The sequence below is a fragment of the Diabrotica virgifera genome, chromosome 9 (genome assembly GCF_917563875.1).
Source record: "Diabrotica virgifera virgifera chromosome 9, PGI_DIABVI_V3a".
NCBI classification, from domain to species: Eukaryota; Metazoa; Arthropoda; class Insecta; order Coleoptera; family Chrysomelidae; genus Diabrotica; species Diabrotica virgifera.
The window spans coordinates 157,050,749-157,072,574 of record NC_065451.1 but is presented as its reverse complement, the minus strand read 5'-3'; the positions used below and the strand labels follow the sequence as shown (position 1 = coordinate 157,072,574).

Genomic DNA, 21,826 nt, shown 5'->3' with positions numbered 1-21,826 from the left:
TACTCGTCAACACGTCAACAGGTGTCCTTATCTGCATGGACGTAGACGTGGGGTGTTTTTTTTCTTGTGACATGGGATCAAGCCACAATTTAAGTTTTAAATTAAACATATTTGACGTTTCAATTTCCAACTTGGAAATCACTATCAAAATACAAAACTTTAATAATTTAATCAAATTTTGTTTTTGATGCTTGGTAAAAAATATGCGGTTTTCGCTGAAATGTTTTATTTTAGTAAAAGTTTTGTCTGAATGGATTGAATTTTTTATACCGCTTTCAAATACGAAAACAAAAATGGCGGATTTTTGAAAAAAACGTTGTTGCCTTTTTTTAAATGGAACACCCAGTATATTTTTTTGTATATTGAAAGAAAGGTCATTCACCTGTCCAGCGATATAAAGTCTTTCCAAATCGGTTGTCAAATCACTCAGTAATTAATTTTTAAAATGAGAGGTGCAACGTGGATATCACATACCTAAATACCATACTAAGCAAATTGATATTATGGTATGTGATTTCCACATTTGACAACCGATTTTTAAAAATTTTATATCTCTGGATAGGAAAATGACCATTTTTTCAGTTACAAAAAAATATACTGGGTGTTTTAATAAAAAAAGTCAACAAAGTTTTTTTTCAAAAATCCGCCGTTTTTTATTTAAAAGCGATATAAAAAATGGTCATTTACCTAAAAACTTGAAAAAACGGTCCTTTACCTATCCAGCGATATAAAAATTTTTAAAATTGGTTGTCAAATGACTGAGTAATTAATTATTTTTAAAATGAGAGATGCAATGTGGAAATCACATAACATAATATCAATTTGCTTAGTTATGTTATTTAGGTATGTGATATCCATGTTGCACCTCTCATTTTAAAAATTAATTACTCAGTGATTTGACAACCGATTTTAAAAAACTTTATATCGCTGGATAGGTAAATGACCTTTCTTTCAATTTACAAAAAAATATACTGGGTGTTCCATTAAAAAAAAGTCAACAACGTTTTTTTCAAAAATCCGCCATTTTTGTTTTCGTACTTGAAAGCGATATAAACAATTCAATCCATTCAGACAAAACTTTTACTAAAATAATACATTTCAGCGAAAACCGCATATTTCTATCTTGAGCCGTTTAGAAGTTATAGGTAGTTAAAATGGGGGAAAATATAAGTGGACACCCGGTATTTTCTGATCTTTTTAAAACTTTGGAGCAAAAATTGCAGCGAGTTTGTTCTTAGTTCATTAAAATGAAACCAAACATTGCTTTTTGTTGGTGCCATTTGCCATTATTCTTTCACGTTTTAATATCTGCAAAATAATATTTACGCGGTTCCCAAAGATCAAGGATAGTAAATGAAACTCAATACTTATTATAAACACGCATCATAATGATAATTTGAAGTGAAAACTGACCTTGAAATACTGTATAGATAGGTACAGAGCGACAAGCGAAAGGTGGCGGCTGACCTTCTCGTATTCTGCATTTGACGCTGTGTATTTTCGCTCAAGGTCACGCGCCAGCACTGGCTTGTCGGATACTCTCTATTAATAAAATTTTTACTTTATTTACTATTTTCCACTTCGGAAATCGTTATCAAAATACAAAATATTAATAGGTACCTATCACTTTCAGAAGTGGAAGTCGAAACGTCAAATGAATTGTTTTTTCAACTTATATTGTGGCTTATTTTCCAAGTAAAATAGTGTATAATCATTAATATAACTAATATTGGATACAGTATGGTGCAAATGATTGGAATACATTCGTTCTTTCGTAAACCAGCGACATTCAGGATAAATCCTGAGACAGGCCGACTTTTATTTTTGAATTATGATTTATATCATACTAATGACGTCATCCATTTGAGCGTGATGACGTAATCGGCGAATTTTTTAAATGAGAATGGGAGTCGTGTACTAACTCATTTGAAGGGTTATTTATTAAATTATCTATTCAGTAATATAAACATTAATATAATTACTCATACAGTGTGTCTAAGAAAAATTATTTTTAATAAATTAATCGACGCAAAAAGAAGAATGTGTGTAATTTATTTAATTCAAAAAACATTCTGATACTTTCAGAAAATAGAAAAAATGTTGTTTATTTCACAAATAAACATTGTTTTTCGCTTAAATTAAATAATGTTTAAACTGTCAAGGGGCAGATGGGTGGCAGCTCGAACATTAAAATTAAGCGAAAAGCAATATTTATTTATCAAAAACCATTTTTTTTCTGTCTTCTGACAGCATTAGAATGTATTTTAAATTAAATAAATTTCATGCATTCTTCCTTTTTGAGCCAATTTAATTCAAAAAAAAATTCTTGAATCCCCTGTATAAATAATTATGTTAATGTTTATATTGCTGAATAGAGAATTGAATAACCTTTCAAGTAACTATCACACGACCCCTATTATCATTTAAAAAAAATGATCGATCATGTCATCACGCCCAAATGGATGACGTCACTAGTACAGTCGAACCCGCTTATTGGAATAGCCTTCGTGCCAATCAAAAGTATTCCTATAACCGGGATATTCTAATAACCGGTCATTGGTCGCTAATAAAAACGTTTCGGGACCTCCAATTTCTATTCCTTAAACCGGGATATTCCTTTAAGAGGTATTCTAATAAGCGGGTTTGACTGTACCATATATGTCTCAAAAATCATAATTTAAAAATAAAAATCGACCTGTTTCAGGACTCTTCCTTAAATTCGGTGGCTTACGAAATAACGAATTTATTCCAAACATGCATCATACTGTACGTAATTGCATAAGATGCCACAAAGAAATAGATTCAGAAGAATATTTACTTTATTTTGTTAGAAAACTAGAAAATACCTGTCAAAACATACATGATAATTTAATAATTACATAGATCTTAGATTTAACTTTTACGTAATTACTTACCTACCTGTTTATATAAATAATAAATAATTAAAATATTATTTTGGTACGCCACTACAAAGCTGAGAAGAGAACTATTGGTGACTCGTTTTAAGTGCGATGTTGCCAATGAAACACCTTCAATTAAAAATAGTTGAAGTATAGGACGTTTCGCCGCAGCCGTTTTGCCGCGAGCCCGTTTCGCCGCGAGCCCATTCCGCCGCGTGAACCTTATAGACGGAGAGGCAGCGCTGATAAATCTCTTTGAATGAAGTAAAGAAACACAGACTTACTCACAATCATTTAATAATACTTCGACGACCGGTTTCGATCTCTACACTATTCAGATCATCTTCAGGTCGGCGTTACAAGTAAGGTAAGGTCGCCAATTAAGGCCACCTTAAGGTTTAAATATCTGTAATATTTTATTCAGGAACAATATGGGGGAAACTTTTGTGTACGTATTGCCTAACATTTTAGCTATCGAATTTCAGGATAAAATACTTACTAAATAAATAAAGAAATATAAAATTTTAACATTTAATAAATCTGGAATATTTGGCCTTATTAGGAACTGGTAGCTTAATAAGGCCAGTTCCATTTTTTACGCAAATTGAGATGGATAATAAATTTTAAACCTAAGAATTAAAGAACAAATACAAAATTTAGTGAAAGAAACTTTTATTCATATTAAAAACAAAAATGTGTCAATACATTAAGCACACATATCGCACATTTCCACACATCTAGGACAATTGGATTTATTAGGACACTGTCTACTTCTTTTATTTACCATAAAAAAAAAATAAAAAGCAATATAGAGAAAAAACAGTTCCAGTTCCTTAAAAAGTATTAATTTACTATCGCTTTACAAAGAAAAAATAATTGGCTTATATTCATTAAGTACCATTTTAGTAATTTTATAACTTACCTAAAATTTATAAACGAACTTCCGCACCGTAACAAACACGTGTCTAGTCTACTTGGCGCTGCTATGTGATACTACCGACTAAATGGCGTAGGGCGTAGACGATTTTGACTGAGAAAGACATTTACGGCGACCTCTAATATATAGTAGGTATCTATATTTAAGAAAATATTTGCAATTGGCCTAATTAAGACACTGGCCTTATTTGGCGACACTACCTTAGTTAAATGCTACAATTAAAGAAAGCCAGAGTTAGAACCTTGTCTGGTTGTATCAAAATGCAAATAGAAGGCCCAAAAATTTTTGAAAAATATGCAACTGTTGACATTTCAGAACAACAAACTGATAAATACGTATGCACACATATGAGAAACAAGTACTCATAAGCACGCATACGTACATAGATGCATGCGGTTTATGACTATTTGTTGAATTAAGTTAAATTTTAAAATTATTAAAAACTTTTTTATAAAAAAACCTAAAAAAGAATGTGTGTGTACTTTGTACGCACGTAAGAAGTTATACTTCTATTATATGATTTCAACGAAATTAATATACTTTAAACAGTTTATTTATATTTTATTTAAATATTAAACTAATTTTAATACTTACTACTTCTCAAAAATTTTTATTAAAACAGTGCCAAAAATTAAAATATAAAATGAATAAAACACACACAAACAAACACATTGAAAAATGCCACAACTGATTTCTGAACAATGTAGGAAAAATTTTTAACTAAATACGTATTTTCTGAAAAAAAAATATATAATAAACTTACAATCATAAAATGTATAAAAAAATATAAAAAATAAAAGTTTCCATTAGGTTCGAACCCGCTTATCAGCGCAGTTAGTATTAAAATTCATTCAACTTAAACTTTTACCCACGGAGACCATGTGTCATCATGTGTTAAGATCAACTAACTAAACGGATTAAACTTTTGAGGGTTCTGAATTTAACCAAATTATTTTGATTTTGAATTGAAATTATTTAGAATTGAAAGAAATATTAGAATACAACAAAACATAGAGTAAGAAAACAATATATTAGGTGAATATTGATAGAAATTTTAATGGTAATCAAATTATGTAAATCAAAGCATTACATACTATTTTAGTAGGTTCTTTTTAAATTTTACAAATAGGTAGATCCTACCTATGAAATTTTTTATTAGGATACTGAAACATTTACAATTATTACGTACCTGTCGCTTTTAAAAACTATTTAGAAAGTCACTACAATATTATAAACTTGCATTTTTCTCTGCCATCACAGCAATAAAAACTAATATACACAACATTAATAATTTGTTTATCCAAAATCTCCATATTGAACAATTATTGACAGATGAGTTTAACACCCAATCAGATCCCGTATAACGTTTATACCATACTGTCTGTGTGCGCATGCGCGCAGAATTATGAAATTTTACTCTCAGTCGCGCCTAAAGAAGTATAACTTCAAAAAACTATATAATTTTGATCTGCTTACATGCCGTTACAAGGGATGCTTTGTAAGTTCATCGATAACATGTTTAAACGTCCAACTTATGCTAATAGGATAGCTAGGTGACGACTGTGCAAGCGGACATGCTTCGTAGGTCAAAAAGTCAAGTAACTCTCAGTAACCTCTATTCTACATTTGGCTTGATCGACCGCAGTATGTTTTTCTACACACTCACAGTAATCAACTGTGAAAAATGTAGCTTTAGTAAATTTACTTGGTCTATTACGTTTTAATTGAAGAAACAACTACCTATGTAATGCTCACACATACAGGAAGGTTTGATAGTTATAATTAATATAGGTACGGTACGCATTGATATTGAATTTTCCCCCAACCCAGTATAACCCCAAAGATATACTTAATTTTATTTTACTCTATTTAAAACTTTCCTTCACACTTTACAAAAAGTAGTTCGTCAACAAACAACAATAAGAAACTTCAATTTACTAGTCTACTTAGAAACTACTTAAATTTAAAGTTTTCTACATCCTACAAATTTAGAAATGAATTGCTATGTCAAAAGAAAAATACGGAAAAAAACTTTCCTTCACACTTTTTCCGAGGCTTAGGTGGTTAGCCGCTAAGGTGCTTTAATCACCCGCTGTTAGTCATTTACCTTTATTCAAGTACTTTTCATTTTGTTTCGAATAGTAATAGACTAATTAGACGAAGCAACGAAGCATTAAACCTAGGAATTTTGTGCAGTAAGATGAATCGTCATGCAACTTTTTGCATTCGATTAGAGAGAGTGTCAGGCAACTTTGTGAACTAAATTCATCTACGGCAAAAATTTTTGTGCATAAGAAAATGCATTTTAAAAGTGCATCTTGAAGAGGTGAAAATGAAAAATTTAGAACTCGGGCAATATTGATGGAAATGAGTTGAATTTTTATAATCGGGGGTTTTTGGGATCGCTGAGTACGAATTTCATATCGGCGATGGTCTCCAAGGTACCTGGTGCCCACGGTGGAACTCGTCGCCTAGTAGACCAGGGCGGATCTGTAAAAATATTAGTACATTTGGACGTTGAGAGGTCACTCAAATTTTTTTGCAGAAATTGCTTGAAAATAACTCAAATAATAATATTTGAGTTATCCTCCCTCTCAAAAGGGTCCGGAACATTGTTTAAATAATTAAAATTGTTTAAAAAATGAAGGAAATACTCGATTTTTTTCTTCGTTTTTTGATTATAACTTTAAAAGTATTCATTTCCGAGAAAAGCTGTGCTGACATAAAAGTTGCGTAATTAAATTTGCTACAATATAGAATTGGTTAAAAATTTAAAAAATGGTCACCCTTGTTGAAATATAGCAATCATTGCGAAAAAAACATACAAAAACAAGTATCCGCATTTTACGTTTTTCAACCATTTTTGCTATACTTAGGACCTTCATATTTCACCCAGAAAAACTATATGATACAGTAAAATAATACTGTAAATTTCATTAAGATCAGTTTAGTAGATTTTGCAAAATAAATTTTGCAATCCAGCTTTCGCAAAAAAAATTCATTTTTTCAAAATGTTACAGGATTGAAAATAAAGTAGATAGCAAGTTGAAATTTTTTTGCGTATAGAAGTGTACTGTAACTTTCATTTCCAATTTGCAAAATTAAAATCGAATAACTACCACGGCGTCAGGAATTTATTAAATAAACATTAATTATTGGTGCTACGCGCAGGACAGCGGATAGTTTGCCCTGATTGGGCATTCCAATAACCTCTGATAATGATTGATACATTTTAATTTTTATTACATTTCGATTTAAATAAATAAATTTGTTTATTGGATAATAAAAACACATACCCTTTTTTTTAATAACACTTTTTTTAGCAAAAATTTTCTTTGTTAATATATTTTAACTTAGAGAATAAAAGTTTATTATTTTTAAACATCTGCAATTGTTTAAACAATATTTCACAAACAATAATAAAATTAGTTTGATTTTTGTGGAATTAAAATATTAAATTACAACAAAATATAGAGTAAGAAAATAATATATTAGATAAAGATTGGAAGAAATTTTGGTGGAAATCAACTTGTGTGAATCGAACACCGCTGTTCTGTGCGTAACACCAAAAATTAATGTTTATTTAAAAAATTTTCTGACGCCGTGGTAATTAATCGATTTTAATTTTGCAAATTGCAAATAAAAGGTACCGTACACTTCTATAAGCAAAAAAATTTCAACTTGCTGTCTGCTTTACTTTCAGTCCTGCAACATTTAAAAAAAAAATAATTTTTTTTTGCGAAAGCTGGATTGCAAAATTTATTTTGCAAAATCTATTAAACCGATCTTAATGTTTACAGTGTTGTTTTACTGTATTATAAAGTTTTTCTGGGTAAAATATGAAGGTCCTAAGTGTAGCGTAAATGGTTGAAAAACGTAAAATGAGAATACTTGTTTTTGTATGTTTTTTTTCGAAATTATTGCTATTTTGCAACAAGGGTGACTCTTTTTTAAATTTTTAACCAATTCTGTGTTGTAGGAAATTAAATTATGCAACTTTTATGTCTGTTCAACTTTTCTCAGAAATGAATAGTTTTAAAGTTACAATCAAAAAACCAATAAAAAAATCGAATTTTTCCTTCATATTTTGACATTTTGATTATTTAAACAATGTTCCGGACCATTTTGAGTGGGAGGATAACTCAAATATTATTATTTGAGTTACTTTCAAGCAATTTCTGCAAAAAAATTTGAGTCACCTCTCAACGTCCATCTTAAAACAGATACGCCCTGGACTATAGAGTTTTATGTTTTAATCATTAAAAATCAGTCAATATCCATCACTCGGGGGATTTTTGGGGTTGCCAGCCACAAATTTAGTGTTGGCGATGGTCTCCAAGATACCTGGTGCCCAGTGTGGAACTCGTCGCCTGGAGTTTTATGTTATAATCATTCAAAATCAGCCAATAACCATTACTCTGAGGGTTTTGCTGAACAAGACTTTCATGTGGTCGATGGTCTCCAAGATACCTGGTGCCCAGGGTGGAGCTCGGTGTCTGGAGTATTATGTTATAATTATTCAAAATCATTTAAAACCATTACGCGGGGGGTTTTGGGGGTCGCTGCGCACGAATTTCATGACGGCGATGGCCTCCTGTGTACCTGGTGTCCAGGATGGAACTCGTCGCCTGGAGTTTTATGTTATAATCATTCAAAATCAGTCAATAACCATTACTCTGAGGATTTTGGGGGTCGCTGAACAATAATTTCATGTGTTCGATGGTCTCCAAGGTACCTGGTGACCAATGTGGAACTCGTCGTCTAGAGTTTTATGTTATAATTACATATTACAAATCATTTAAAACCGTTACTCGGGGAGTTTTGGGGTCGATGAACATGAATTTCATGACGGTGATGGTCTCCAAGGTACCTGGTGTCCAGGGTGGAACTCGTCGCCTGGAGTTTTATGGTATAATCATACAAAATCAGTCAATAACCATTACTATGAAGGTTTTAGGGGTCGTTGGGCATCAATTTCATGTTGGCGATGGTCTTCAAGGTAGGTATACAATAATCTAAAAAATACGTGTTAAATTAAATGTTAGTGCAGGTATTCATAATCAATTTATTTGTATAATATAATGAAAAAATTTATAAAAAAGTAAAATAAAATAAAAAAATATATTTACTTACTTGAAGTTACACAAATTTCTCTCTTCCGCAATTTCGAAAACCAAACTTATAAAAGAGCGCAGCTATAGAGTGTAGATAATGAAAATTCCTTTAATGCCAATCTTAAACAGCTTGATATTATAACATTATTATTTATTCTGTAATTAACAAAACTAATCAGTATAAAATATATGACTTTTTCAAAACACCAACATTAAAAACTTACTTTGCTTTAAATACGGTATCACTTTTTAGATGTTTTTTTATAATTAATTAAAAATTTTTAAAGGAACAGAACTACATAAAAGTGTAGCTTGGAGGTATTCACATATATACTATGCTTTGTTTTTAAACCAGGAACAGTAAAATAAAAAGACAGATTCACACCCAAGAAAGTCAATAGAAAAATCACCATATACATCTTCTTTTTTGGTTGATCATATCGGCCTTCGACAGTAATCCATCAACATTATAATATACTAATACGTCGCTAAAGAGTTCTAAAAACCACTGTTTTTTTTTTATATAAAAGCAGACTAGAAATCTAAAAATTAAAATAATACCGCAGAAAACGCAAAAAAATCGCTGATATAACTCAATTACCCTTGAAATGACAATTATGTCAAAATTTCATAAATGTCATTAGTGTCAAAATTTAACGACAACTGCTTTAAAAGCGACAAAATTTTAAAATAATTTTTAAATAAGTAATTTTTTAGGATATAATATAAAAGTGTTTTAAGAAAAATTATTAGAGAAAAATATATTTAGCGACCCCCAAAACACCGAAGTAATGGATATTGACTGATTTTGAATGAATATAACATAAAACTGCAGGCGACGAGTTCCACCCTAGGCACCAGGTACTTTGGAGACCATCGCCGACATGAAATTCGTACTCAGAGACCCCAAAAACCCCCGAGTAATGGTTATTGACTGGTTTTGAATGGTTACAACATAAAACTCCAGGCGACGAGTTTTACCCTGGGCACCAGGTAACTTAAAGACCATCGCCGACATGACATTTGTACAAAGCGACCCCCAAAACCCCCAGATTAATGGGTTTTCACTGATTTTGAATAATTATGACATAAAACTCCAGGCGACGAGTTGCACCCTGGGAACCAGGTACATTGGAGACCACCGCCAACATTAAATTGTGTTTAGCGACTCCAAAAACCCCCCGAGTAATGGTTATTGACTGATTTTGAATGGTTATAACATAAAACGCTAGGCAACGAGTTCCAACCCTTGGCACCAGGTACCTTGGGCACCATCACCGACATGAAATTCGTACTGAGGGACCCTCAAAACCACCAGGGTAATAGTTTCTGACTAATTTTCAATAATTATAACTAAAAACTCCTGGCGACGAGTTCCACTTTAGGCACCAGGTGTCTTGGAGACCACCGCCAACATTAAATTCGTGGTCAGCGACTCCAAACACCGCCGTGTAATGGATATTGACTGATTTTTAATTATTATAACATAAAACTCCAGGCGACGAGTTCCACACTGGGCACCAGGTACCTTGGAGACCATCGCCGACATGAAATTCGTACTCAGCGACCCCCAAAACCCCCAGGGTAATAGTTTTTGGCTGATTTTGGATAATTATAACTAAAAACTCTAGGCGACGAGTTCCACCCTGGGCACTAGGTATCTTGAATGCCATCGCCAACATTAAATTCGTGGCCGGCGACCCCAAAAACAACCCGACTAATGGATATTGACTGATTTTTAATGATTATAACATAAAACTCTAGGCGACGAGTTCCACTGTGGGCACCCGGTACCTTGGAGACCATCGCCGATATGAAATTCGTGCTCAGCGATCCCCAAAACCCCCGAGTATAAAAATTCAACTCATGTCCGTCAATATTTCCCAAGTTCTAAATTTTTCATATTCACCTCTTCGAGATGCACTTTTAAAATGCATTTTCTTATGCACAAAAATTTTTGCCCTAGATGAATTTAGTTCACAAAATTGCTTTATACTCTCTCGAATCGAATACAAAAAGTTGCATGACGATTCATCTTACTGCACAAAATTCCTAGGTTTTGGGCTTTTTAGTGCTTCGTTGCTTCGTCTAAATGAGATGCCACAGTCGAAAGTAACCACCGGATTAGTACCTACTTGATAATTAAATTTGGAGAAGGAATTTATTTATTATTTATTAATAAATTAATTATTAATTTATTATCTTATTATAGAATTAATTAATTATTTATGTGTATCACAAACTAACACAAAATGCAACCTACGTGCTATCGTTAACACCGTACAATCAGCAAAGTTATCACTAATAATCTTGTGCAACATCCTATCAGTCTCATGGTCCATGTTCGCTGTAGCCTCATTCATAACTACTAACTTATTCTTACGTAGGATAGCTCTAGCTAAACAGAGCAGGGTTAATCTTTTTATGAGATGTGTAACAAACATTTTATATACAAAACAGAAATAAGAATCAGGCACTACTGCGAAGCCAAATAGTCCATGTGGTGAGACCGCTCCCGTCTGAAAAAATTTCTGATTCGGTTTCTTTGTGGATTCCTATTCAAAAATGTCCCCTACAAACAAATCTAAAGGGTGCCGGGTGGAATTTTTGGGCAGAAATTGTTTAAACAATTTTTTTAAACAAATACAAAAGATTACGTTTTTTTGCTCTGGAGCATATACTTTTAGGTTTTTTGGCTCATTTTAGACAAGAAACGTATTTTGTATTTTTTCTTAAAAATTGACAGTTTTCGAGTTATAGACGATTTAAAATCTGAAAAATGCGAAAATACGCATTTTCGAGGCCTAAAAACTCATATTTAAATTAGTATTTTTGAGGTTGCCAAATAGTTAAATTGAAGATTAAACATTCAGCTTCAAGATTCTGAAGAGTGGTTGCGTCTAACCTTAATTAATACCGTTGTTTTTTAATTGTTAAATATGCATGTTTATCCGATTTTTTGCCAGTGCGGCGAGCTCTATTTAAAAAATTTCCTATTTTCCTCCAAAAAAATATTTTTTCTAGATTCTTTGGAATATTCTAAATAAAATAAGTTTCTTGACATTTTTCTCAAAAATTAATAGTTTTAAAGTTATAAGCGATTTAAAATCCGAAAAATGCCAAAAAACGCATTTTTGGATTTTAAATCGCTTATAACTTTAAAACTGTTAACTTTTGAGAAAAATTTCAAGAAACTTATTTTATTTAGAATATTCCAAAGAAACTAGAAAAAATATTTTTCGGGCAAAAATGGGAGATTTTTAAAATAGAGCTCGCCGCACCGGCAAAAAAATCGGATAAACACGCATATTTGACAATTAAAAAACAACGGTATAAATTAAGGTTAGACGCAACCACTCTTCAGAATCTTGAAGCTGAATGTTTAATCTTCAATCAAAATATGTGGAAACCTCAAAAATACTAATTTAAATATGAGTTTTCAGGCCTCGAAAATGTGTATTTTCGCATTTTTCAGATTTTGAATCGCCTATAACTCGAAAACTATCAATTTTTGAGAAAATTTACAAGATACCTTTCTTGTTTAGAATTACCCACAAAACTTAAAAAAAAATATGTTCTGCAGCAAAAAACGTTATCTTTTTTATTTATTTAAAAAAATTGTTTAAACAATTTCTGCCCAAAAATTACGCCCGGCACCATTCAGATTTGTTTAAAGGGGACATTTTTGAATAGGAATCCACAAAGAAACCGAATCAGAAATTTTTCCAGACGGGAGCGGTCTCACCCCGTGGACTAAAACTATAATTAAGTGTGGAAAAATTATAAGTATTTTATACAGAAAAGTATCTAACGGTCGAAAATAGTTATTTTCCTAACTAGTGCAGAAAGTGATACTTTCACGCACGAGACTGCCGTTGACCCGAACGACGCGACAGCGGATTTCGAGCAAGCAGTCGAGTGCGGGGAAGACACTTTCCGCATGAGTTAGGAACAATATTTTTTCTAGGGCCGTACGTTTGGAAAAAAGCCAAAAAAAATGGAGTTATATCAATTATTATTTAAAAGTGAAAATACACAAATTAATTATTTGGTAAGGTTGTCAAAACCAAACTTTCAATATAATGGGTCACCACGACGACGATATTGGTTTCCATGACGCCGATTCAAAACCAATGTAATTGTCTACTGATCTGACTTTTAAATGTTATGTCAAAATAAATTTATTTCATCGAATTATCAGTAGTAATTGCACAAGAGCTCTAAAATTATCGAATTTTTCGCGAGTGACACTTTGACAGTTTTAATTTCACGACCCGAAGGGGAGTGAAATTATGTCAAAGTGTCATGAGGGCAAAAATTCGATAATAATTTTAGAGATCGAGTGCAATTTGTTGCGATTTTTTCATGAATAAAATTGTTCAAAACCAAAATTTTATTGTAATTTATTTATGTACATAAGTACAAATTAGTACAATTAAACACACAGTTGTTATGAATGTTTGACGGTTGAAACTCATCAATTTTATAATTTTTAAAACATTAATTCTCATTTATGCCACTGAATGTATTTTTTCGTAGCAACGAAGGGCATCTGACGTAATATACTTGACGACGGGATATTATCAAAAATTATCAGTTTAATTATTATTTCTGTAGCTTTCAATTGGTCAGAATCTCCTATAAGTGAAATAATCAGTAGTAATTGCACAAGAGCTCTAAAATTCTATATTAATTTTAGAGATCGAGTGCAATTTGTTGCGATTATTTCATGAATAAAACTGTTCAAAACCAAAATTTTATTGTAATTTATTTATGTAAGTACAAATTAGTACAATTAAACACACAATTTTTATAAATATTTGACGGTTGATAGACATCACTTTTCTAATTTTTAAAACATTAATTCTCATTTATGTCACTGAATGTATTTTTTCGTAGCAACGAAGGGCATCTGACGTAATATACTTGACGACGAGAAATTATCAAAAATTATCGGGTATAATATCACAAGAGAGTGAGAATAAATTGAAAATAATGCGACAGTTTTTCGAAAATTTTTTGTCTGGCAATAGACACGAGAGCCCTGCGGGCTCTCGTGTCTATTGCCCAATGACAACAAATTTTAGTAAAAATGAAGCATTATTTTCTTATTTATTCTTACTGTCGTGTGATATTCGTAAGATTATTTTTTAATACGTATATTATGGATATTTTCTTAAATGTGACAGTTGTCAAAACTAGGAAACTGGTTGCTATTAAACAGAAACAATCCACTTAAAAAAATTCTATCGGTAATTTTGTACAGTAGATAATTCTCAGTATAATTTTAATCTGATTGGACAGAATTAAACACGTGATTAAATATCTTACTATACGATTGAAAGTTAAAATCATTAAAAAATAATCAGTTTAATTATTATTTCTGTAGCTTTCTATTGGTCAGAATCTCCTATGAATGAAATAATCGCGCTAATGTCATTAAAACATGAACACAATAAGATAAATTTTAAATAAATTAGTAAATAATATCTAAATATTAGTTTATTGCATGTATTATAATTATATTATAATGCCATATTACAAGGTATTTTACTTTCACTCACGCCGTGCGGGAAAGTGCAACTTTCGGAAACGAAATGCGTGCGTGAAAGTGGCTCTTTTAGCAGGGCCGTATGGCCACATAATAAGATAAATTTGAAATAAATTAGTAAATAATATCTAAATATTAGTTTATTGCATGTATTATAATATATATGATAATGACATATTACAAGGTATTTTACTTTCACGCACGCCGTGCAGGAAAGTGCAACTTTCGGAAAGGAAATGCGTGCGTCAAAGTGTCTTTTTTAGCAGGGCCGTATGGTCACATAAAAAGATAAATTTGAAATAAATTAGTAAATAATATCTAAATATTAGTTTACTGCATGTATTATAATATATATTATAATGCCATATTACAAGGTGTTTTATTTTCACGCACGCCGTGCGGGAAAGTGCAACTTTCGGAAAGGAAATGCGTGCGTGAAAGTGGCTCTTTTAGCACGGCCGTAGAAAAAAAAATATTTTGAACTTCTAACGGAACGCAATTTTTGAGGAAGAGACATTTAGCAAAAAATTGGCTCGCGGCGAAACCGGCTCGCGGCGAAACGGGCTTGAGGTGAATCGTCCCATTTCCAGGTATTTGCGCAAGAATATAGAGAATCCTCGCTGCTCGCCAGGATGCTCGACGCATCTCGACACCCATCTGGCATCTCGCCAGGAATCAGTCTATAACTGAATAAACCATTCAACCATTAACTTCTTTATGGATACATATAACATGGTAGAATATTTTGGAGGATTTAAAGAATAAATAGTTTTGAGATGTTTCATTGTAGTATATCAATATTAGACCAGAACACATCTGTAAAAATATTAGTACATTTGGATGTTGAGAGGTGACTCATATTTTCTTGCAGAAAATGCTTGAAAATATCTCATATAATAATGTTTGAGTTATCCTCCTGCTCAAAAAGGTCCGGAGCATTGTTTAAATATTCAAAATGTCAAAAAATGAAGGAAAAGTCGATTTTTTCTTCGTTTTTTGATTATAACTTTAAAAGTATTCATTTCCGGGAAAAGTTGCACTGACATAATAGTTGCGTAATTTAACTTCCTATAATATAGTAAAAAAATTTAAAAATTGTCACTCTTGTTGCAAAGTAGCAATAACTGCGAGAAAACCCATAAAAAACAAGTATTCGCATTTTACGTTTTTTAACCATTTATGCTACACTTAAGACCTTCATATTTCCCCAGAAAAACTTTATGATATAATAAAACAATACTGTAAATTTCATTAAGATCGCTTCAATGGATTTTGAAAAATATATTTTGCAATACAGCTTTTGCAAAAAATGCATTTTTTCAAAATGTTGCAGGACTGAAAATAAAGCAGACAGCAAGTTGAAATGTTTTACGTATACTGTACCTTTCGTTTGTAATTTGGTAAAATTTGGCAAAATTAAAATCGGTTAACTACGACGGCCTCAGGAATTTTTTAAATAAACATTAATTTTTGGTACTACGCGCAGGACAGCGGATACGTTAGCTCTGATTGGGCATTCCAATGACCTTTGACAATTTGATTGATAAATATTATAATTTTTAGTACATTTCAATATAAATAAATAAATTTGTTTATTGAAAAATAAAAACACATCTCTGTCCTTTGAAATAATACTTTTTTTGCAAAAATTTTTTTGTTCGTAGAGAACTTAGAGAAACTTAGAGAACAAAAGTTTATTCTTTTTAAACATATGCAATTGTTTAAACAATATTTCACAAACAATGATCAAATTAGCTTGATTTTTGTGAAATTAAACTATTAAAACACAACAAAATATAGAGTAAGAAAATAGTATAGGTACCTATATTAGATAAAGATTGGTAGAAATTTTGGTGGAAATCAACTTGTGTGAATCGAACATCCAAATGGAATATATAATTTTTCATTATAATGCTAAAATATTTACACTTAAATACCTGTTGCTTTTAAAAACTATTTAAAAAGTCACTACAAGTATCAACTTACTTTTGTCTCTGTTCTCAAAACAATAAAAACTAAAACACCAACTTAACAATTATTAACAACAACACATTTGTTTGTCCACAGCCGCAATATTCGATAATTTTTGACAGGTCATTGGAATGCCCAATCAGAGCAAACGTATCCGCTGTCCTGTGCGTAGCACCAAAAATTAATGTTTATTTGAAACAATTCCTGACGCCGGGGTAGTTAACCGATTTTATTATTGCAAATTGAAAATGAAAGGTACCATATTCTTCTATATGCAAAACAAAACAACTTGCTATCTGCTTTATTTTCAGTCCTGCAACATTTAAAAAAATGCATTTTTTTGCGAAAACTGGATTGCAAGATTTTGCAAAATCTATTGAACCGATCGTAATGAAATTTGCAGTATTGTTTTACTATATCATAAAGTTTCTTCGGGTGAAAAATGAAGGCCCTAAGTGTAGCACAAATGCTGAAAACGTAAAATGCGAATACTTTTTTTATGGTTTTTTAGAAATTATTGCTATTTTGCAACAAGGCTGACAATTTTTAAAACTTTTAACCAATCCTATATTGTAGGAAATTTAATTACGCAACTTTTATGCCAGAAAAACTTTTCTCGGAAATAAATATTTTTACAGTTATAATCAAAAAAGGAAGAAAAAAATCGAATTTGAACAATGTTCCGGACCTTTTTGAGTGTGAGGATAATTCAATTATTATTATATAAGTTAATTCCAAGCAATTTCTGCAAAAATTATGAGTCTCCTCTCAACGTCCATCTCAAAATAGATGCGCCCTGGACTATATTGAGAATTCCGTTGAGTACCAAATAATTAAATTTTTAAACCCGAAACTAAAAGCAAAAAACAAGTTTTTGCTTTTCGTACAATTTAAAAAAATTGTCTTTCAAAATAATTTTCAAAAAATCTAACATTATTTTTTTGAAAAACAAAATGATTGATCCAATTTGGCCAAAAAAAAATTCGAAAATTTTATTTGAATCGCATATTTTTTTGAAGTTTCATATTATAAAGGACTTTTGAAATTGCCGATTACCAATACATTTTCTTTTTAAAGCACACTATCCAGAACTTACTACTTATGTACAACCGCCCATACATACGCAACAAACGCATCATGTAATATGCGCCATTTCATAGTTCTGTATTCAAACAACTGCCAGCAATGCAAAGTCAGTTAAAGGCAGCCAAACCAATGTGATTCTGTATCTTCTGACAGTACATTTTGAGATTAATAAACTTTAGTCGCAGAATTAGGCATAATTAGATATGTATTTTTTGAATATATTTTTACGGTATTTTAATTATTTCAAGTATATTACTATTGTTTATTCATTAACAAATTTTATGCATTTATTGTTATCAAATCTTTAGTCAACTTTTAACTTACATTAATAAATACTTGAAAAAGGAAAAACTATAAAACGTTTTACAGTGTTTTAACTATATGCGTATGCGTTCTTTTTTACTTTCACTGCTGGCCAAAATAAAGTCGTGCATGGCTCACTTGTCCCGGAGTTATGAATAAGAATAGATCCGGTCTGATCCTTTTACCAGCATATTACAACTACACGTAGTTGAGAAATCAACTGTAAATATGAAAATCGTTAAATAGGGACTTTTAATTTTACCTCATGACCACGTTTTCAGCATTTGGAATCAGTGTGCGTTGGTGGAATATTTACTTTAAAGACCCTTAAATATATCTATGGCATCGAGAATCGCGGCGAGATGAATGGGAACTAGCGTGTTTGTAATTTTTACGACATCTAGAAAAAAATTGAAAAAGAAATACAAACGTAATTAGAAAAATTAGAAAAAATGTATGTCTTAGTAAATGGAACAAATTATACGGTGACGAGCGCGCTAATAACCGGCAAAATAACGCAAAAGATGGAAAACATAATACATTGTGACTTTGTGACTAAAAAGAGATGATATATGTAGAGGTGGAAATTATCGATATAAACGTATAAATTAACATTACATAACTTAGTCTCCAACCTTAATGTCAACAACTCTCAACAATTGTCAACAACCGAGTATGACAACAACTGTCACTGTAGACGTCTAAAAGTGGGAAACTACGTAATGTCATGTTGCTTTTCTACGACCGTTTAATAACATGCTAATTATTCTCTATTTTTGAATAGATAATAACACCCATTACTTTACCCGTGAGTAATAGTTCATTACTCACGGGCTGAAGTAACGTTAGATTCAAGTGTTGAATACCACTTTTAATAACTGAAATTACTTAAACTTGTTTATTTTATATAATAATTATTATTGTAACTTATATCAATAATTAACTTAGAAACATTTGTAAAGGATTGTTAACTGTAACAACAGATCAGTATATTTTTTACTTTTATACCTTGTTGTTTTCACCCAATTATAAAAAAATGTGAAAACTTTGAATTATCCACGTCCGTCTGCCTCTCTGTCTGTCTCTAATCACAACTCCTCCGCCAATATACGAGCTAAAATGACAAATGAGGTGTCAAATGGAAGCTTACAATCCAAGGATGGTACTAAAAGTGAGATATTTGACGTAGGCTGTCTGTCCGACCGCGAATATAACTTCTCCGTCATTATACCAGGTAGAATGACAAATGAGGTGTCAAATGAAAGCTTATAATGCAAAGATGGTACTAAAGGTGATATATTTTACTTCGGCTGTCTGTCCGTCGGTCCGTCCGACCGAGAATATAACTCCCCCGTCATTATACCAGGTAGAATGATAAATGAGGTGTCAAATGAAAGCTTATAATGCAAGGGTGCTACTAAATGTGACAAATTTGACCTAGCCTGTCTGTCCGTCTGTCCGTCCGACTACGAATAATAGTACACATATATTATTCGACGCTACTTCCCAAGAAGAGAACAAATATATACTTCCGGTTTCATGACTGTCTGTTCATCTGTCTTTCCGTCCGCGAATACAACTCATCCATTATTAATACAGATAGAATGACAAATGAAGTATCGAATGAAAGCTTGTAACCCAAGGATGGTATTAAAGACGAGAAATTTGATATCGGACTTCCGGTTTTAGAGTTGCAACCGTATGAACTGTTCTAAAGTGACCGAAATAGTATAAGCGATATATCATTCGACGTGCCTTAGCAAGATGAGAAAAAATTTTGGTTTTGGTTTTTATATCATCTCCGCTTAAGGGGATGGGTACGAACTTTCGTCTTCAATACTATTTAAATGGGATTCATTTTTTTTCGAATCCTGAGAAAACTAATGAGTATTTTTGAAAAATTTAAACGCAGAATGAAAGATTACGTTATTACCGAGGGACGAAAGTCCCTGAAAACTTCTTTATTGTTTATTTTAATAAGTTACATGGGTGAAAAACTAGAAGAAAATTTAGTGTGATTTTTAATTTCAAAGATCTCATTCAAAAGAAACTTTTTATTCATTCTAAGGGACTTTCGGCCCTCGGTAATAAAGTAATCTTTCATTCTGCGTTAAAATTTTTCAAAATACTTATTAGTTTTCTTAGGATTCGAAAAAAATAATTACATTAATTTATAATATATTGAAAATTTTGACCGGCGTCAAATTTTTGCATTTTGTTCCTTTCCCCTTAAAAAGTTCTAACCGGAAGTGCCGTTATAGTCCCAGAAATAGTACATGTAACACATCAGTCGAAGCGTATTGAAAAGTTGAGTTCTAATCTTTAGTTCCTGTTTTGAAGTAATTTCTGTTTAAACAATGATAACTCAAAGTTTAGTCAAAATGACTCAAAATTAGTAAAATCGTATATCGATCGACGCAAAGTTACACGAAGCGTTCAAATATCGACTTCCAGTTATACTTTCGATTACTTTGGGTGAAAACCTAGGACTTACGAAGTCCAATTACTTGTTTATTATAGTCCAGAAATCCACTGCGCATCCGCTAGGAAAAATATTCTAATTCGGATTTTTTGCACAATCTTACTCAAAAACGACTCCTTTTAACAAATTTGCATGTTGCCAGAACCAAAAGGTGGTCAAAAATTTTTTAAACGTTTTTTTTTTGTTTTTTTCCTAAAATTTAATATTTTTGCATGGAAAAAAGTTTTTTTAGGTTTTTTTGGATCATTCCAAACAGAAAAGGTCTTTAGTAACTTTTCTCTAAAAATGATAGTTTTTGACATATAAGCGATTAAAAATTGAAAAATAGCGAAATCGGCCATTTTTAACCCTCAAAAACTATGTGAAAAACTGAAAATTTGAATGTTGCCAAGGTAGGTAGATATTCTTTAAACATCGATTAATGAAATCCCGAAGAGTTTTTTGCAATACAATATTCAAAACTCCTTTGTTTTTTAATTGCTAATCAAGCGTGCGCGACACTATTTTCCACCGACAGTATGGTGCAAATGAAAGGAATAAATTGGTTATTTCGTAAATTGGCGACTTTAAGGAAGAATCCCGAAACAGGTCGATTTTTATTTTTAAGTTATGATATTGTGGCATATATGGTATACTAGTGACGTCATCCGTCTGGGCGTGATGACGTAATCGATGATTTTTTAAATGAGAATAGGGGTTGTGTGGTAGCTCATTTGAAAGGTTCTTCAATTCTCTATTCAGTAATGTAAACATTTATATAATTATTTGTACAGGGTGTCCTTCTACTTTTTTTTTGTCAAATAATTTAATTTAATAAAAATTTTTTGGACACCCTGTATAAATAATTATGAAAATGTTTATATTACTCAATAGAGAATTGAAAAACCTTTCAAATGAACTGGCAGATGACCCCTATTCTCATTTAAAAAAATCATCGATTACGTCATCACGTCCAGAAGGATGACGTCACTAGTATACCATATATGCCACAATATCATAACTTAAAAATAAAAATCGACCTGTTTCGGGATTTTTTCTTAAAGTCGCCGGTTTACGAAATAACGAATTTATTCCTTTCATTACTGTCGGCGGAAAATAGTGTCGCGCACACTTGATTAGCAATTAAAAAACAAAGGAGTTTTGAATATTTTATTGCAAAAACTCTTCGGGATTTCATCAATCGATGTTTAAAGAATATCTACCTACCTTGGCAACATTGAAATTTTCAGTTTTTCACATAGTTTTTGAGGGTTAAAAATTGCCGATTTCGCAATTTTTCAATTTTTAATCGCTTATATGTCAAAAACTATCATTTCTAGAGAAAAGTCACTAAAGAACTTTTCTGTTTGGAATGATCCAAAAAACCCAAAAAAACTTTTTTCCATGTAAAAAAAAATAATTTTAGAATAAAAACAAAAAAAAAAACGTTTAAAAAATTTTTGACCACCTTTTGGTCCTGGCAACATGAAAATTTGTTAAAAG

At 31.5% G+C, this 21,826-nt stretch overlaps 1 protein-coding gene across 10 annotated transcripts in view; it reads left to right on the top strand.

The window, feature by feature from the left end:
- Positions 1-21,826, top strand: part of LOC126891728 (uncharacterized) — an 827,477-nt gene that overhangs the window by 131,570 nt on the left and 674,081 nt on the right. The window lies entirely within an intron of this gene.